This window comes from Cataglyphis hispanica, chromosome 1 (assembly GCF_021464435.1).
Source record: "Cataglyphis hispanica isolate Lineage 1 chromosome 1, ULB_Chis1_1.0, whole genome shotgun sequence".
Lineage (NCBI taxonomy): Eukaryota > Metazoa > Arthropoda > Insecta > Hymenoptera > Formicidae > Cataglyphis > Cataglyphis hispanica.
This window is the reverse complement of record NC_065954.1, coordinates 3313678-3335376: the sequence shown is the minus strand read 5'-3', so window position 1 is coordinate 3335376 and position 21699 is coordinate 3313678. Positions and strand designations below refer to the sequence as shown.

The following is a 21699-nucleotide window of genomic DNA, read 5'->3' as shown; positions in this document are numbered from 1 at the left end:
TATATTTTCTTTCACGATTACTCAGGATATTATTTTAAAAAACAGATATGATATTGCCTTCATATATATAAGGCTAAATGTTCCGGTCAGATTTCGACATTTTATAGAAAATTTAATTTTGAATAAAAAGTTTCCTATAAAGATGGATCGAGAAATACTTCCTTAAAAAGTTAATGTCAAAAATCTCTGAAATCACTTATTTTATACATTATTATTTTATACATTTTTACAAATTCTGGCCGGAATATTTGGATCCATACTGTATAAATATATATGTGCACGCAAATACGTATGTAAGTAAGAAAGAGAGAGAGAGAGAGAGAGAGAGAGAGAGAGAGAGAGAGAGAGCAAGCGAAAGGGACAGAAGAGGATAATGAACTCGACCGATTAATGTAAGTAACAAGCACGACGCGATAATATCGCTTAATTGTACATTCTTATTAATGTTTTTATGCAAGATGTCGTCTTACATCGTTGCAGAACTGCTGGTATTCATCAGACTATAACCAAGGTCAATACTCACGCGTATTATCTAACGGTAATTTGAATCTGCGACACGTTTAAAAAAGCGATGAAAATGAAAGTGGACATACATAGCAGTCTATCTATTTATTTTAGATTTTAATCTTTCCTGTTTGCAATTTCTTTACATCTATTATTATGTATTTTTGTTTAGTAAAAAATTTTATTACTCAAATTTATAATATACATATATTTTCTCAATAATTTTTCAAATTTGATGTAGATCCTTTGTTTATATCTTTTTTTTTTTTTCTACCAGAAATCATCATTAGAAAACAATTTATAATAAAGTAGAATGTTAATGACTAATTATATTCGCGTTTTACTCTCACAGAGAAAGAAGAGATCATTTATAACAGAAAAAAAATTTCCTTCTTAGAAAATTTATAATTTTTTTATTATTAAGTTGAAAAAAAAATCTTGGTGTAAGTTAAAAGATCTCTCGACAACATATTCATGTCACCATTTTATTCGTGTTTATTTAGAAATCCACGAGAAAACGGCAAACAAGCGATTGAAAGGCGTGCCACGCGCTTCTTGTCTCTATTGATTAGGCTACCGATTGTAGAATATAAAGGGATTGGCTTCCTAGTCGAGTATACAACCTGATGGATCGAGAGGCCGTATTTGTGTTCAATCCTATTATAAATCCGCTGGTGATTATACCGCACGGAAATGCGTTGTTCTTTGAGTATCGCGAAATAATGAAAACGTGGGCGAAACTTGACCAAATATCGAGTGCCGTTTACAGATATTTCATTCTCTGCCTGTTATGCATAAAGCATTAAAATATTAAAGTTCAGGTAACCTTGGATGCAAATTTAATTGAGAATGAGATACAAATTAATCCTAGGATGACCTGGTATAAATATCTTTATTTGAAAAGCAAAAAAATATGACGCAAAGTAAAAATGTAATAAACAAATTTGTAGCATGATCTGTTCTATATAGAAAATGGAAACACGATAATATTCGCTCTATTTAAAGTTGATATGTTATTCATTCTTGGCGTTATTATTTCACGGAAACGCTATAGCGTACTGATTGGCTATTGAGGAACTCGTAAACGTCGCGCACCACCTCCTCTTAACTCGAATGTCCCGTAATGTTCATACGGATAATGCATGCAAACTTGCTCTGATTGGCTTAATGAGGATGTACCTGCATCTGAATAGCAAGTGCAAATTATACGCGCGTGGTCTTGGTACCTACATTGTGTGTTATTTTCACTTTATCGATGGAAGTTATAATATGTAAGACGGAGTTATCATAAATGATAATCGTGATAAGTGTCTGAATTAAGAAAATAAATTCACACTTAGCAATGACTGATATAATATACAAAACTAAAACTTTTGTACTCTCTATTATTTTTCTTTCCGTTCCAGTATTCATAATGCAATACATCATTATTTGACATATATGTTCTCTCTTTCTCTTTTTAGTTTTTTTTTTATATTTTTATAAATATCTTTTTCTAATAAAAAAAAAAAAAATATTTAAAAAAATTTATATTTCTCGCTATTACTCGTGGTAAAAAATATTGGATGAAAAGAAGGTGCGACAATATTGTAATAATTGAGTCTGTTAAAATAAATTCATGTATTATAATGCCTCTATCTATTTTTTGCGACGCTGCGATAATTTTCTTTATAGCGGACCTAAAATAAATAAATTAATTAATTAACAGCGTTCAATATTCATACGACGTTCATCAATGCTGAGATTAAGATAGGTGTAACGCAAATGAATGCAATCCTGCCTGGCGGCTATGCACGATGGAACTTCACTTTAGGAATTACGGCGCGTTCCGGCATTTTTCCTCTCCTGCTCGCTCATTTTCTGTTCTTCGTACATACACCGCGGTACACCGCACTGCGTCGCATACGCGTTGCACAATTAATTGCAATCAGCGTAGCGTTTCTCGTTACTCTCCTGACGTTTGCTCGTCGGGAGGAACCCGGGTATAATAGCCTAGTTCCCCCTCGCGTGAAGTGGAAATTTAAAGATGCGTCGTGTTCCAGTGTCGTGCTTATAGCCTCGGGAACCTGAGACTCCGCATTTACAAGAAACTCGTTATATTAATTAGCTAAATTAGAAAATTATCTGATTTATATCATTACAAAAATTACTACGCGAATATGTTCTAAAATAATAAAGATTAATAAATAATCTCTGCGAGATAAAGACAAGATATATAATAAGTAACGACACAAGAAATGTTTGAATACAACAGTTTACAATAGATTAATCCTCGGAGCGAATAGCCATGAAACCATTTCAGACAAGTGTGTAAGATAAAGGTAAAAGATATAAATTATAAGCGACACATTTTTTACATTTGTCATAAATAACACTCAATAAATGTCAATATTATCGCCATAATGCAAATAATGGTGTCAAGGGTTCTTCAAAATGTAAATATAACTTTGATACAGCAGCGATAAAAGTACAAACGTAACTCTACGTCTTTCCCAATAAAACTGTCAAATTTGATTCGCAAATCATTGTCAACTAAATAGATAAAATTAATAAATTTCCGTGTATATAGTGTTCAATTTTTCAGATAATTTTTAAGAATATTGTTTTCTTAATTCTATTTTGCGGCTGAATATTACGTAAATTCAGTTCGCGGCTTTCGTAAATTAAATTCCAATTCATTTCACGTTGCGCGATTTTGTATTACTTAATTGTAATCGTTATATTTAATTATGTGCGCGAATCTGTTTCACTCTTGCACGCGTTTACTCGTATTGCAACGAAAGCAATTTATGGGAGATCGCATAACGCGGTCGCTAAATGAATTGTTAGCCAGCTGTATCATACAAAGTTACGTGCATTCTGAATGAGAATTGTGAAATATCCGATTCAAGCTTGCAGCGGTTAATTAAATAATCATCATAGCAAAGCTTGAGAAAAGTTCCTTGCTATAAAATTTAATTATTCTTGGCGTCTTCAAGTTTTTTCAAGAATCAAAAATTTTATTTTTGCGACTACATTAAAAGTAGAATTATTTTAATTGACTTAAAATTTCCAGCTCGCGTGCGAAACTTATGCGAATGTTGCGTAATCTTGTCTGAACATCGTAAAATGAATCGTTAATAATTTTGCGACCGACCTTGAAGATATCTATCATCATGCAACAAGGTGTCAGATTGTGAAGACACTTGCAGCGAGGCCGTTCGATCGTCGACAAGACACAACGAAGAACTTCACAAGGAGGGCACAGAGCATCTCTCTGACTGTAACGGGAAGTCGCACGAATTTATTTCGTGGGAACCGAAGAAAGAGAATCGTTATTTGTTTCGCGTACGTCGGATACCATCGGAGTCTAGAAAATGGCGTAATTATGTAAAATAGATTTTTTGATTGCGGAAATAGAACGATGAGATATTTCAGAGATTTCTACAACATAAAACACATCCTACATATAAAAAAAAAAAAAAGAATCGTAGACAGCGTAGATAGCAACGTCAATTGCATCCTCACAAACACAAAAGCTAAAATTATCGACACAAACACGGCTGAAAAAACTGTTCCTGCAATAATGCATTGTTGATTTTACGTTTTGTTTTATGTTGGATGTTTTGCAAGAGTTTAATATTTTTTAAAAATAATTTTAAAAAATGCTTGGATATTTTATAACTATTACAAAAATATCATACTGACTAGGAAAAGTTGTGACTAATAACAAGTCTCGTGCCTTTCGCAAGCTGCTGAATAGCGAACGATAAGGAAAGTTCAATGTAAAGCAGCCTTACGCGTTGAGTATGAGTCACCGACGAATTATGTAAAAGACATTCGCCAGTTATTCGCATATAATAACATTCGCGATAAGCTACAATGCCAAACGTATACACGTACAAAAATATCGGATATTATGGTAAACTGATAAATTATATTCGCCTTGCTACTTCAAATATCGATCCAGTTTTTCAATGTGCAGAAATAAAAGAAGTTCTTTTTCTGCCTGATGTTGATATTTTTAAAGAAAGCTTTGCACTTAAATAAAAAAAGCTTAAGGAAACGCGGCCCGAGAGAAAAAGTAGAAAATTAATATAGAATGATATGTACGTGTTATACAAATTAATATAGATAGATCTCTAGATAAACCCAGATGTTAAATCTAAAATCAGGTCAATCGTTCATTGTCATTAAAGATTTCAACGGTTGCAAAAAACAGGTTCGAGGACCTCAATAAGCCGGTAATAGATACCTAAACCTGACTATTACCAAGTTTGATCGTGCAACAGATAGCGGATAATCGATGGATGAATGTTCCGGTTGTTGGCCACCGATAATTCTTCGACACAAAGATTACAAGGACGATTCTGGAGGCTGATGCATGCTATTCTCATTTTACGTAATAAGATATCCTTGTCTATCGCAGATGTATGTTTGGAATGATTATCGCGGCAGTATCTGACAGAAGTAGGAAGTGTATCGACAATATTTTTGAGGTTTTATCGCAGCATTACACTCGTGTGTTGTCTCGATATGATCATTTTTTAATTTACAAAGATAATTTATGTATCGCGTGAACAATAGATAAACACACGTATAGCGTGACTCACAAACTAACAATATTATACAATTATAAATATATTTCAAAGAGTTATAAATTTCCTAAAAAAAAAATTTTTTTTAATCTATAAATCGAAAAATATTAATTAAAAGATCAAACAATTTTAAAAATATAAAAATAGGAATTAATAAATATATATTTCACGGATGCATATGAAAATATTCTAGATGAATTGCACACAGTTATGTAACTCAACAAAGTCATAATAACCCAGCCCAATAATTTTCTTTCAAATGTGAAAATACAAACAACCTTGATCTCTCTTAACTTAAGAAAAAGATATTGGTTAAGTCCGATTGTCAGTAAAAGGGTTAAGACGCGTCGAGAGGATGACGCAAGCATCGTCTGGCGTCTTAATTGCATTCATAAACGATTCCGACGAAGCCGTTGATACTGTCGGGCCGGGAATCAACTTCGGGCAACATTATCTTCTTCACGCGCGAGATCTCTTCGTAAGAATACGGACTATTGTGAATCCCTCCGACTTCACCCACGATTTTTTCTCCGACCGACATTCTGCCGAGAATAGCAGCCAGCATCGCGCAACGAAATACGACTACGGGTTCTCTCGCGGCTTAGTTAGTTGATGATGCAAACACAACGTGTATCATGTCATTGCTCGGCATTTTTACGTCGTCGTATCCTTTTTATTGCGCGTACTTTTGCGAATTTATTAACGACCGGTCTCCTCTAACTTGTTTTCATTTCAGGATGAGATTTTAAGCGTAAATTATATATTTATAAAAAACTTTTTGTTCAAAATTAAATTTTCTATAAAATCTTAAAATCTGATCGGAACGTTTGGGCCCACCCTGTATACATTTGCACCATTATTTTATTTTTAAATACATCTATCCATACACTTATCATTCCAATATCTTGCCACAATAAAAATTGTAAAAAATAGGCAGTAATAATGATCTTGATAAATTTAATTAGATATAAATTCAAATATCCTAAAATTTGTGCAAATAATAAAACACACATAAATTCATTCATTCATTCATCAAAAATAAAAAGGTAATATAAAGGAATATATAAATTTCAAGATATATTTAAAATACAATTAAAGGAGATTATATTTCATTGAAGTTGTTGTCGAAGTAGTTTTGACCTCATTGTGATATGTTTGGAAGAGAAGTCGATCATCGATTTGAGATTGGAATTCCAAAATCGAGGTCAACTTTGGCTGATATCTCTGCTAGTAGTTCATAATTATGCTGCATGCATTGATCATCTATGCACCATAATAGCATTTCTTTAGGACATTATCGCAAATTTTGACAATTATCTACGATTTAATATTATTATTAAATTTTATCACGCAATTGAATTTATGTTTTTATTCTAAAAAATAAAAAAATCTTTAATCAATATGCAATTAAAAACTGCAATTAGGAATATTTGCGAAAGTTAGAAAATTTTTCGTAGAATATAACAAAGGTCTAGAATTTTTATATAATTGCATATTTTCTTGATAACAAGTTCACTAATTAAGTAGATGAATAATATGGTACATAAATGTGTAATATTTATATTCTTTTATAAAATATGTATTCTAGAGAACATAGAGAAAGCGGCTATGCACAGTAAGACAGCAAATGCACTATTTTAACGCTGCATCTAATCGACAGACAAATTGATTGGCACGAAGCGAAAATTATAATCTCGATAAGTAGAATGTGTCTACAGAAACTTATGTAGCTAGTCATAGCAAAGCGTAACAACGTGCACTTTTGACTATGAGATTATAAGTTGTTCTTCGCATTGATTCATCAACTTTAATGATCCGCACGATTTGTTTTCTCTTAGCGTTGTTTCACTTCTAAGACCTAGTATTTGGAGCACGAAAGGACTTGTATAATGGAAACGTACCGAGAACACGCTACACGAAGCATTGTCAACGCACCACCACCTGTCGCTACAAGTGCGATTGATCTACGCCCAGCTGATATAGACATGAATATGCTGACGTCAGGAGCATAATACATTAAATCCGAATAGATCAAATTTCTCGATCCCACCAAAATGCGCGTTAATTTTAAATAAATACTGTTCATTGCTAGTCTATGTTACTATTTACAATAAGGAAATAAATGAAATTTTAAAGAAGTAAATGTATAAAAATAAGATTAAAAAAAAATTAAAGATAAAATCTAATAAAATTTCCAAGAATGGCCTCTTTGCTTTATAATTTTACAATTATTACGATAGCAAATTCAAATATTTTTCTTATATTGTTATATTTCTTGTTCGAAATCTCGATATTCAATGAAATATGGATCAAATTCTTTTCTGTTATATATTAATTTTTATTTTGCAAAATATAATAACAATCCATATAAACCAGAAAATCGAGATCCATCAAGGATTATGTGAAAAACAGACTTTGTTTTTATTTTGAACAGCGAATTCCCATATTCCTAACAGCACTCTATTTTCACGGGTGATAAATTGCGAAAGTAGCTGGGGACTCTTTTAGGACAAGTCGAGCAAACAAATACATAAATCTTACCAAAATCGCTTTTTCTTTCCGCCACATGAAATTAAAGCAAAAATAAAATATCAATGTGAATAACTTCGCGATTGTGATATTTTTAAGCACACCATTTTATATTTTTAAGAAAATCCGATTTACATTTTTTCAAAAACTATTACATCTATATTATCTAGTATGAACTTAATATATATAATCATCATCATCATCATCATCATCAAGGATGCGTGAATTTCAATGTCACTGTATTAATTTAATACCAAGTGAGTTTATCGGAAATCATTAATGGTCACGCTTTTGTGTAGTGTAGTTTCAAAAATTAAAAATTAATTGACCGTATTTAAAAAAAAAAAAAAAAAATATTTTATCCAATATCGAGTTTTACAGTATATCAATTAAAATTTATATATTTATTATTATTATATGTTATAATTAAAAATTTTATTTTTTGATGAAATTTTATTTTAAAATTCAATCTTGCGTAATAATAATGAAATGTGAATTTCACAGTTATCTTACTTTTTTTCTTTTAATAAAGTCTATGCAATCAGTTTTTATAAAATGTGGGCAATATCTTGTAATTAGCTTTTTACGTCAAATAACATGTTCGCTATTAAAAACCTGTCAGCATATGGGGTTGCGTTGTGAACAAGATTAACGGTAAGGAAGAGAGAGAGATGACCCAGCAGAAAAAGAAAGTATAGCAGCCATTTCTCCTGCAGATTTCTCGACGAAAGCAAGAGAGTGCACTTATATTCTAAAGTGTGATGCGTGATACCAATGGAAACTTAATTTGTAATCGAGTCGATTATCACCCGGACTTTTGCTATGAAAGCTCTTGTTACAAAAAAGCTCGATGAATGATACTTTTAATTTAGACCCAATTAAATTCTAATTATTGCACTAAAAATTTGGAATTTTTTGGAATCTTTAAAAGTCATGAAAAGATATAATAAAAGCATTAAAAAAAATTATATTTATAATAAAATACATTTTTTATGCGTATACATCACATTTTTAAAGTTAAATAATTTAATGAATTATATACTTTCGTTTATCTCTATTTATTAACATTTCTTAACTTCCGGGAAACATTTATCCGCAATCACTAAACTTGCTTTAGTTCGAGAATTTTTTACTTTACTCCAATTTATTTCCCGACCTTGCTCTGTTGTTCTTATAAACATGGCTACTTGTATCGAAAAAAACTCGACTTGAAAGTTGATTTGGCTGGAAATTGATTTCTATTAGCAATAAGCGCGTTTATAAAAAAAAAATTGATTCGTTAAAGAAGTAGTACACTTAATTGCCAATTTCCAATGGTATTAACCCAAATCGAGACACATTCGTGGCAAACACGCGATATACACGTTAATTATTCCTAGCCGACTGATTACACGATTTATACTTGATTGCATGACTGTAAAAATATAATCGAAACTTTTAATTCAAACTTAGAAGCATAAATTTTAGATGTTTTAGACCGATGATTATATAAAATTTTATAGTTCTTTTAGTCATTTAAATATTCTCTGACTGACCTACTTATGTTTATGTGATATGTATATTACATAGCGTATACAGAGAGTAAATACTATATATATATATAAAATTTATTCGTTTGATTATCTTATAAAAGAGCCTTTAGATTTGAAATAAACACGGAAAAGAAAGAAAAAAGATATATATTCGCTTTGTATAAGTTAACAAAAGATCAACAATGCTGGAAAGACCAGGAAGGATGTTTGCTATCTCGAAAACACTTTTTTACACTGATTCAACGAAAGACAATTGTGAGAGCAAGTTACAAGAGCAAGTTACAAGAGCCAGTGGAAAAAGGGAAAAAGGGAAGACAAAGAAAGAAAAAAGAAAAACAGAGAAACAGCGAATTCGACGATCCTTTTTCTGTTAGCGCGCAGAGAAATCATTCGCGGACGAAAGTTTCGCGATTTAAATCGGGTCGCGCGACGAGTTCACTTTCGAGAGAGTTTACGGCAAAAACTGCGCGAGCGAGAATATGTACGATGCGTGCATACATCGTCTGGACGTTCGTCATTATGCATGCGACGTTCATCAATATCTTCTCTGCCAGCGTTGGCAGTCATTCAATGACTCAGACGCGGCGTATCACGCCGCGCATTCTGACTTCGATGGGGAAACTATCGATTATGGAAGGTACATGGAGAATCATTTCGATTTTTCGATGGCTAGAAATAAAGAGATATTTAAAATTTTTAAAAATTTTGATATTTTTATACTACAAAAATAATTTTTTATGTCAAACTTGTCTCTATTAATGCTTTTTATGCGTGATATTATAATTAATATTAGATTCTTTGACAATAAGCAATAAAAAATACTTGGTTTTTTTATTAAAAAATCATTTAAATATATATATTTATTATAAATTTAAAAAAAATATTTATACAATATTTACATATACAAATAAAAAAATACTGTGTATAAAAATATATGATTTAAGAAAATAATATATACATTAAAAAGATGTTTGAATATTTCATTTAAATACGACTATACAGATCTAAAAATTAGGTCTCCAAAAAATTGCTACATTTATGAAACATTTGGATTTTTTTTTTAATAAAAATGCGTAATATTGAAAGAAATAGAAATAAAAATATCTGTAACTTAAGACATTGCCTGAAAAAAGTGTATAAGACATCAAAAATGGATCACATCTTATTGTAAATTCACATCACAGACGTGATCAGAAAATCGATCGATTTACGTGCGTATAATATTTATAGGAAGCGAATTCTTCACTTCACGTTCTACTTGCTGAACCATTTGTGATCGCCGCTTTCCTATATTATCGGAAAGACAGGATCAGAAAAGTAATAGCATTCAAAAACATCTATGTCTTTTTTTATTGATCGAATTTTATTGCATAAAGCTATCATTAAGAATAAAATTATAATACTTGGTATATAATTGACGTTTTCACGTATTAATAGTCACATATCACAAATCGCGCGAATATCCTTTGCAAGTCACTAAAAAAACTTTATTTTTTTTCTCTAAAATTAAAATTATCGATCTATTTAGTTGCAGAAATTTAAGAAACTTCAGCCTAAGAGTCAAATACTGTTATTAATAATAATGTAAAATTAAAATTTTGCTAAAAATCAAACTTGAAACTGAAAGAAAATTATGCGAATGTTGATATACTTAACATACTATTATAAACAATTTTTAAAACATTAAGTAGTTAATGATTCTAACTAACATTTCTTTCTCTCTTATATGCTATTCTCTCATATAATAATATATGTAATAAAATCTTCATTACAACATACCAACGACGCTATAAATATAAATTTATCGCTTATCTAATCGGAATCATGAAAGATTCATATGTACGATGCCGGTGAAACTGGATTTCTCGTCCGTTCTTTTACACGTCGCACACATAAATGTAAGCTCGCAGCATGAGTTTCTATATAGTTTTTTATACAGAATATTCTAGATAATATGTATTAATATTATTAACATTTAATAATATTTTTAAGTCGCAATTTCGTCAAAGTAAATTTTATTCAAAATTAAATTATGAAATTTTTATGGAATTATTAAAATTAAATATAGAATTTTTCATATATATTTATATTCTTATTTTTAATTTAATTTTAAGGCAAAAACCTAATTTTATATCACTTATATAATTATTTGGGAAAATTATACCTGTTAAGAAAAGTTAATCAAAGAATTTATACTAGACAGAAAGTACGCTTCGATTAATACATAATATCTGATATTTGAGAGCTTGTACATATATGTATATCGAAGCGAGCCTATTGTTAGTAGAGATCTGTACAGAGAAGTATATTCTCAAACAAGAACCAGAATAGGAAGAATTAAATAGGGTGGTGCGCTGGGCCTCTCCCAGTGGTTGATTGTTACGTATTCACCTTGTGCCCTACAAAAGTCTAAAGCGATGCTTGATATCGATTTCTCCTTCCCAAGGTTATCCCTTGAAATATCTTTTTCAGGTAAGAGTGCTGATCGTTTATATCCCGATAAAAGAACGCATTTCTAGACATTGCGACGTGTCCGGATTCTCGAAAAGATCGTTGGTATCAGGCAAAAAATTTATTTTATATTAAATATTTCATATGATATTATTTTCATACGCGATAAAATTTTCAACTGTATAATTTTGGAATTATTCAGACATCGGATTAGAAATATTGAATTAATTTTTTACGGGTTGTATGGCTTTTGCAAATTAGATTTAGTGACAAAAAAAATATAAGAATTAAATAAATTTATTAAATCCAAAAAAGCTATTAAATCATTAAATACATTAAATTAATATTCAATTAATCTAAAAATATGATAAAAAATGAATAATATTGGAAGAGAAAGAATGTCGCCGTCTGAAGAAAAGCTTACAATAATGTTTCTAGTGTCATCTCTGCTATAAGTATCTTGATCTGATAGATGTTCGTACGTAGTAAAAAGTATGTTTCGGTATTTCATTGTCGAATGAGACATTTCATTTCCTCGGTATATCTCAAGCCGCAATGGTGAAAACCGTATTCCCGAGATGCAAGTACTTTTAGGGTTTGATATCGACCGCTATAGTAATAATGCCGTCAGAGGATATACCTCGTACTGATAATAATGGACGTGTAATGGTCACAATCTAGGTCGTTTAAATCACGATAACATTATTCCTCGTGTTGCGGCAAGTGCCAGACGAAACTGTACGAATAACGTGAAGGTCAATCGTACATAGTTGCAACAAAAAAAAAAAAAAAAATTTTTTTAATCTCGAATTTTATGTAAAAATTGTTAGAAGTACGAAGAAGTTGTTCTACGATACATCTTTCATAATAAATATCGTCGAAGGATACGAGATTTTGGTTAAAGCCCTATATGATATACGTTGCTCAATAAAAAGAAATGGATGGAGTGAAAAGCAATTGGCAAATGTAGGTCATCGGAGAAACAATATATCCTTATATATTATATATATATGTATCTATATACAAAATGCGCGTACTTAATTTTATGTCATGCTAAGACGTTCGAATTATCGAACATGCGCTCACGACGTTCTCGATCATGCGTCAATTATCTTTACGAGAAGAAAATGAAATTAAATACTAAATATTATATATTAAATATGAAATTTCTAAACCTTTTGTAAAAAATTGCTGTGAAAGTTATTCGTGAAAGTGTTTTTATAGAAAAATAATATTTTGCAATTCGATTAATTCAATAAAACGATGTAATATTCATGTGCGAAAAAATTACGATCTTTCATCGAATTATATATTTAATTTTGTACATTATAAAACTAATCATATGTTAAGGATCTTATTTTCGATGCTTTCAGTGAGTCTCACGCAGAAGTTGCATCCATATCATTCGATTTCGTGCTTTGCAAGTCATTGACTCGTCGACGAATTCGAGGATGAACGAACGTACGTCTGAGGAAGGTCGCGTACAGAAATGAAACGGCAATTAATTAAGTTTTGCGAAGAGGGCGGCGAGGGAAAACGTGACTGGCAAGCTGTGAGGAATTTAGGACAAGTTCAATGGGAGCGCCTAAGTGAATCGTAGGAAAGGTGCCGAAGGCGTTCGAAGGTCGAAGGTGACTGAGAGAACCCGTTAAGCTACAAAAGCCTTATATACCCTCTGTGAAATCTTTCTCTGGTTTTGTTGTTTTACAATAAAGATTAAACAGATATAACTTTCGTGTAATCCTTTATCATGCAATGGTGACTTCATTTTTTTCAGTATTATAAAAAATGTTGCGACTCTACATCGCGCAGAAGAAACTATTTTTTTTTACCGCTGGAACGATGACATTTAATGAAAATGTCAAGCGATAACAAAAATAATTTTTTTTATTTCATCAATAATAATTGCCATATAATATTGCCGTCATAAAATGACAAATAGATTCTCGTTTGATTCTTTGTTTTCAATAATACAAATTTCTGCATCTACTCAAAAGAACGACAATATTTCAACGTAACGTTATTTTTCGAAAACTCAGAAATATTTCGTGTACAAAATTGCGCACTAATGACAAGTGATGTACGTTTCAGAAAATCTTGCCATATTATTATATGTATGTACTACAGTATTTACTTATATATGCTCTGATCTGATTTCTATCAATTTATTCAAAGTATGTAATTTCTTTTCATGATACCGCAGAACTTAATAAAAATATTATTTAAAGGGATCGTTAAAGAGATTTATATAATTGTAGGTAAATAGTCGAATAAAAGACCACAAATTGAGATCCTTTTATAAAACCAATGCTCACTTTGATCGAATATCTTCTTTTTCTTACGGTATCTTCTCTCTTTTTAACCGCGAGACATGCTCCCATTCATTTCAGACTAGTTACGCTTCGTTGCACTCGATGGATCTTCCATCTACTTCTATGCATACAGTTACATATTATATACTTGGTGATGCATTCCCTTCAGGATTTCCGCCTTGAAGTTTCATGAAAAAATTACATAATTACGATATCATTGCATTACTATCGATAAAATAACCCGTTCTGATAAGACTCAGAAATCTGCAGCAATTAAAAGACAAATTCACACACACACACACATTATCAACAATAATCCATGACAGAACTAGTTGTGTAAAAATTTTTTCTTGTAATTGTTTTGAAGTTATGATTATGAAAAGCATCGCAATTTAATTGGAGTGGCTGAGCATCTTAAATGAATTTCTAATTTGCAAAGCAAACGAGAAATTGCATTACTGTTCAGAGGAAGAACTTTCTCTGCGATTAAAGGAGTAAATCTTGGGGAATTGAATTAAAATTGGCAGCATTTCGAACCGGACCGAAATGCTTACAATACACGATTTAAGGAGACGTTTTGAAGGAAAATTGTGTTTCTTATTTATTTTTCTTTTTTTTTTGTAGTTTGACTTTTCATAAATAATATTTTTTAATATTTTCATTTTCATATTAAGTAATCACTATAAGTTATAAATAACTTTAACTTAGCCAATTCCTCGTGTTGTATAAACACGTCTGTTGTATGTTTGAATAAATAAAATTCATGTGTTTTAAATAAATAAAAATTAAATAAATACACTTTAAAAATCTGTAGAGATATATAAGAACATTCTCTTATCCATGAATAAAACAATCGCGACAACCGCAGCTAGAAATGCACTTGAAAATTATTGTAATTTCGTTGATCCTACCAAGAGATACAAAGGCCTGGGCTTTCGCCCCGTACTTTTGTATCGTAATCATGGAAGAGAACTCAGGATGCCGATGCACGGCGGCGGTCACGCAAAAGCGGAAATGACGAATAGCATTTGTGCGTCACGTCCGAAGGTTGCGATGTAAAAGTGTGAGCCAAGGAATCCTTTCACTCGGCCTGCACGATGTAACTTCTTATGTTCGTTACGGCGGTGGTTTCGCGTTAACACGTGCCGCCGTGTCTTATTTTCCGTGTGCCGAGAATCTCGCGTCGTGTGCACTTCTTCCCGACAATTTTATACCATACCTGGAATAACTAACTTCTTCGACATCGTTGTGTACGATATCGTGTGTATCACTGATCATGTACATTGCACCCAGACGCCTTCAAGATTAAATCGTGAGTGTTATCACTAACGCGTGTTTAATATAATAATTGTCACGTCTCAAAGATGTTATTTCATACTGTTGTGAGTGCCTTGGTTTCCTTAACTGCGAACTATCATTATTCTCTTATGTGCGATAAGGGAATAATCAATGTATCGCACGAGTATGTCGCTTTAAGTGGGCAACGTGGGACCTAATTTCTTGAGCAATCTAACAGAGATCTTTCTTATACGTTACAATTTTGTAATTTTTTAGTAATAATATATAATTTTATATATCAGTTTTTAAATTATAATATTTCATAATTTTTAAAATGTACATCAATTTAATATATTTTAAAATGTACATCAATTTAATATATTTTGATGATAAAAAAGATATATAAAATTAAGGATTGTATGCATAGCTGGCTCTCGAGTATATTTATATTTTACATTATATGTGTAATCTGGAAAATTAATTGATGTTCTCGAAAAAGCATGCTTTATTGTGAGATTAAATTCGAATTTCCGCGTTAAAATGTCACATTAATACGATACATGCCAGTATTTTATAATATATAATTAACTTCCAATATTGCTTCAGAAACTTTCTACTCGTAAATTATGACGAACCATCTCAAGAATGTGTTATTAGATAAACGAAAATAACTGCAAGAGTCTTTATAACGCTAGGATATGCATTATGAAGAAAGAGAAAAATAGAGAGAGAAGAAAATTAGGAAATATTTTGCGAATAGAGATGAACGCGATAATTTTAGCATTTAGCAATTTAAATAATTAATTAATTAAGGTATGTCCATGATAATACTAGGTTTTCGATTCTTGTAATATGATTTACGTACGTAATTAATTATTTCCCAGATTCGTATCATGTATTAAGACGGTGCACGTTTTATAGAGAGAGAGTGTAATGAATTAGCAGAAGCGACCGGTAGAGAAAATCGAATACTTATATATCGCTTGCCGTTCCATTCCATTCGGATAACCCACTTTCGACCATCGTTGCAGACTTAAAGGCATGCACATAGAATCCCCAAACGTTGTGTCATCGTAATTCTCTGGCTATTGCGTTTTATACGCGCCTTTGCATTATTCCGCATTAGAGAAATCATTACGTAATAGTTATCCAAAATTCATTCAAGAGTCTTCATTTCGTACCTTTATCACATAAAAAATTATATTTCTTTTCCTTTCTCCTACATTTCATAATAAAAATGTATATCTTAATATTAAAAAATATATATATTTGTAGAGTTCGAAGTTTTAAGATACTGTTTCAAACACGTGTATACATTTCGCGTATACTTTACGAGGGGCCTCGCTTATGTCATATGTAAATCGGAGCACATTAGCGATATTATTGCATTCTAATTTGTCGAAGCGCCGCGATCAAGTGCCCTGTAAGTTATTAAACGGGAACATGATCGGGCACATGTACAGATAGTAGGCTGATGATTCGCGCGTAGGTGCCGAGCTCGCCGAGTTTCGCACATCAATGACCGAAGAGAACGATAACGGCACGGTGCAGTACGAGAGAGTAAGGAACGAGATGCCAAGGCATCGGAAAATTGCGGCACCGTTGGAGGTGGCAGTTAACCGGCGACACGGCCATTCACTCTGGAGGCTGCGTATAACCTCGTTACAGGCTACCACACATCGTGTACCACCTGTAATCTGCGCGGGCAAGCACACACCAACACACACGAAAACTTCTAAAACTTCCCATTTTACATATATTTGCATCAAAAACAATCTAAATCTCTTCTATCTCTTCTTTAAAAAATCGCGTCTGGGATAATTTAAATAATTTAATAATTTAAGAAACTTCCTCTATTCCTGCGACAATTGCATTTGTGTTATCATATAAATTATAATGCTATGTTTATAAAATAAAAGCGATCTAAAGTCTCCTTAGATAATTTCGATTTCCGATGCACCATATCGAATTATATTTCTCTCAATAATTAATTAAACAATTTCAAGAGTCCGACTGCTCGATATACTCTCGATATCATTACAAATTATCTGAGTTATCGGACTCGTTACCGTCACCACTATCTCTGGCATCATTATACTCGGCTTTATCTGATTGCAGAGTGATATAATACGCGGATAATTCGCACCTAGGGAAAGGCCACAATAAGTCCTCATTGGTCTTATTGCGCAATATCCGAATGGCCCCTCCGTCTCTTTTTGCTGAAAGGAAAAATGGGTTACCGGTAATTGTGTACAGTATGTGGGAAGGAAGTTTTACGATATTAGAGTGCGCCGTTACACGGCGCATATTTAATCAATGCGACTTCTCGAGTTGCAGACGTGCCCGGTTTGCGAGATATTTAATAGCTTTATAGGTGCAAAATGTTCCGCGTTCTTGATGTCGCATTTACGTGCACATGTGCGCCTTATTACGCAAGCGAAAAACGAGTGACGATATTCCGCTTTTTTTCTTCGTAGCGATATACACGAGAAGTATCCCGAAGGATATAGCTGATCTCCATTCAGAATGATTTCTAAATCTGTTGCGTCGCCAGGAAATTATTTGCTCGTGTATGCGAGCTGTCATGATGTGATTGCTTCCCGTCATTGCTCTCAAACGATTAAGATTCCGCGTATATTAATGCTACTTCTTTTTTTATTCTCTGCAAAAGGAGATTCCTAGCAATCTGCTTAAAGTCAACTGCCTTCGTTAAATGCATAGTGAGAATGCTGAATTATTATAACGCGTGTCGTTGGATACGCTAGAGATCATCCGTTATAAATCCGTAACCCAATGAATTACGAGAGCGATACGGAAACGGCGGCAAACATGTGGATAAACGTTGTTTGACGATGACTGCATGAGGCGAGGAAAATTTACGAGCGAATTTTTCCGCGTGATTTCACTTTGCCTGTCGCGTCGCGATCGCGACGTCGCTTTTGCGTTGCGAAATTGAATTTCAAGCGCATCGATCATCGATCACCGAGCATCGATCATCGAACGTCGAGAAAACAATGTTCAAATGTGCAAAACCGAAATATATAACAAACTGCGAATACGACTTTGTGCATGAAAATTTTTTACATTAATAGTTTTCGAATAAAACGGACAAGAGATATTAAAAATATTTAAGTAAATAGACAAAATCATAATTAATAATTGTTGCAAATTTGATATGTCATTTTCTCTTTTGAATTTCTAATATTTCTATATTTTGAGATAATAAAGTCTCAAGAATTATACATATAAAATTCTATTAAAATAAACTAGACATGATAAATCAAATTTTGTTATCACTTTCATTTCAATCTTTAATTCGCACATTAATATTATTCATGTTTAATCTCTTGTAATTTGTAAAACCAAAGATTAATGACGTTTCATCGTCATACATATAATTAAATCGAGATCTTATCTCGGAGAGAAAACAAAGACGAACCGCATACACATTCAGATTATATTGGTATGCGAATTACGTGTAAAAATAGATTACGTAGTTCACAGGTAGGCCGTGATGTTTATGCCCAACAACCGGTTACATTCTATTCATTGTCGCGCTCCACATTGCCTACGCAACGTCCTTTCAGAGATTTAATGTCCGTTACGCGACGTAGGCAGGTGCAACGAGAGAAAGAGAGAGAGAGAGAGAGAGAACAAGAGAGATGGCCAGAGAAATAACGCGCGATATACGCGTCAGTCAACGGAATTTGCAATGTGACTTTTCTCTCCTTCGACGCCCATCGAAGACGAAAGATCCTGGCGAAACGCGCGCGTTATTTTTAATTTCCATTACGATATTTATGAGAAGCGCCGTGCGCGCAGGAATGCGCGCATCACTTGTGAAAACCTTGGCATCCCATCCGGTGCAACTGTCTACATCGTGCACGTAATGGCGAAAGTTATCTTTAACGTGAATCCCGAAAGATGGACGATAAAATGTTTAAAAGATAAACAGGAAAGATATGGAAAAAGTTTAGAAAATTTTTAAAATGTATCTAAAATAAATTAAAATTAATAACAGAGATAAATTAGAATATTGTGAATGAAAAAAAAAAGGAAAAAATTAGATATCTTAGTATTAACATTTTCTAGAGTTGTCGCGCGCTAAAATTTTAGTAAGCTTTAAGCTTTTTCTTTTAAATACAGTATATATGCTTACAAATTTGAGTGCCGTGTGTGCTTGACGTTATGGCAACATAGAGTCACGTTGCAATAATATTTACAAAATATTGCAAAATCGCGATAGCAGAGATTATCACACTTATCAATTCCGATTCGTAAGAATTAACATTTTTCCTCAAACGATGATAAACGCAGAATTCATCCTCGCCATTGAATAATCACTATCCTTGGCCTTAACCGTCCACTAACATAAGTTTGCAGGCGATATACCTTTTACGAAGCACTATGCAATTATGAGAAACGTCAGTGATTACAGACGTCATTGAAGCAATGAAATAGTGCCATATACGTCGCGACCTTTTTAATCCTGCACACGAGATGAATGCATTCTGTATATATTATATATAATTACGTTAATATATTTGAGTTTTTAATTTAAACTTTCTTGTCTTTAGAGGACGATTAGATGCGTCTTTACGCGACAATCGACTGTGACGTTTTTTTTTTTTTTATCGAGATAACATCGTTACAAAACCTACCAGAGGTAGCTGAATCATTTGTACAAGCTAGAGCTTGTTATCATGATCACGCGGTTATGCGATCTGCAATTCTATTATCAACCTGTTTGATAAGATCGCTACGAATGAGTTATCATAGCTGCTCTCGACTGATATAAGCGTTTTTTATTATGTCATAATTTCAGAATTTTACAATGATTTATGGCATCATAGCGTCTTTACAAACCTATTTTTTGTTTTTGCGTTGGCTGATAAAGTCATTGATTTCAATTCTCGTCAGAGCTATAAATCTCAGGAGAATATATCGCAAAAACAAACAGCGTCTCGTTTTCAATTAGATTCTTTATGTTCGTCCAAAGAACACTTGATAAAAAGAACGAACAGGTTCTGATTTGACTAATGGTCCAATAATAGGAGAATAATATTCTCAATAAAATTACGCTTGCGTATGTATGTGCGCGTATATGTTGTTTCTTGCTCAATATATGTCAAGTGAAATATCCATCAAAATTAATCGGAAAACTAGCTTTTATTTCCATTCATATTTATGGCAATTATTTTCTATGCGCAACATCGAATTTTTCCGTTTGTCATTAAAAATATATCATAAATTATCGCATATAAAAAGAAAAAAAGGGAAAAAAACATTTTATTCGACATTTATTTCTCAAAATTTGCAGTATAATGCTGTCCACATATTTACATAGTATGATATCGTCGTGTGTCAATACCAGGATTTCGAATGAACACATGTGGCGCTAAGATATTGCTCGTGGCGGAAGCGAATCATACACACACACACATACATGCATTAAATTCACGCGGATGCTGACGAGAGGAATGCGATATTCGCGGGCGAGAGCGCGGAAATCTGGAGGTCTGCCAATTTGTACAACGACGAGTGGAGGGCTTTGCTCTTTCGAGGAGTTCCATGACTTTACATCCCTTCCGCGCGTTTACCGATAAAACCGCATTACCGAATCGCGATGCAAAATGTAAATCACGAAGAAAACTGTAGAGAGGATTAATAATAATTAATAGTTTTTGTAATCATCAAGAGCATAACTTGATCGGAATATATTCTCGGGAGAAATCTTTTCGAGCAGAATCATCTGTCAAAGTGCCATTGGAAATTTCGAGTTCACCAAACTCTTCAAATTTCTCGCTACTTTTATCTCGTGATGAAGATCGCGTATCTGAGTCTGAGAATCGAGCGGTTGCAATTAGCGTTAAATGTGCGCGAATGGGGAGGCCTAAATTTTATTACCTGCCGCCTTAGATCGCCCTCCGGGCGATATTTCTCACGATTAACGCAAACGAGATCGGCGAAGGAGGCGGAGAACGCGGCATTGTTGAATTATCATAATTAATGAGCGGGACGGAGCGATAAATTAGCGTGGCGTGATAAATCTCAACGGCGCGTCGAGCGAGATGCATTTTATCGCGGATATTGCACCGGCATCGATTCGGGGATACAAAAATAAGGGGACGCAACAGATATAAATGCGATCTTCGATTCGATCGCCGGCCTAGAGAAACTGTTGACCTTCTACCGTCATGTTTTCCGCATTCCGCGACACGTCCTTTCAGGGTCAGTAATCGCGACAAAACCTTTCCCGTCGATTTCTATATATATATATATATATATATATATATATATATATATATGAGAGAGAGAGAGAGAGAGAGAGAGAGTTGAAAGCTATTATCTGTGAAAATGCGACTTGAAGAAAAAAAAAAGCCTCTTCTCGTGCAACAACGTATCACGTTTTCGACCCAATTTAAATTATGTATGCTTCTACTGAAAGAAATGGATAACGCAACACAAATAGAAAGGCTGACCGGTAACTGACCTCTAATCACACTGCTTAAGGCA

The 21699-nt window shown here is 32.9% G+C and overlaps 2 protein-coding genes across 4 annotated transcripts in view; both read right to left on the bottom strand.

Moving 5' to 3' along the window:
• The window catches only part of LOC126853044 (FK506-binding protein 59-like), a 406809-nt gene that overhangs the window by 35973 nt on the left and 349137 nt on the right, over positions 1–21699 (bottom strand). The window lies entirely within an intron of this gene.
• Positions 1–21699, bottom strand: part of LOC126853004 (protein kinase C and casein kinase substrate in neurons protein 1) — a 47929-nt gene that overhangs the window by 25348 nt on the left and 882 nt on the right. The gene's annotated exons all lie outside the window — the stretch shown is intronic.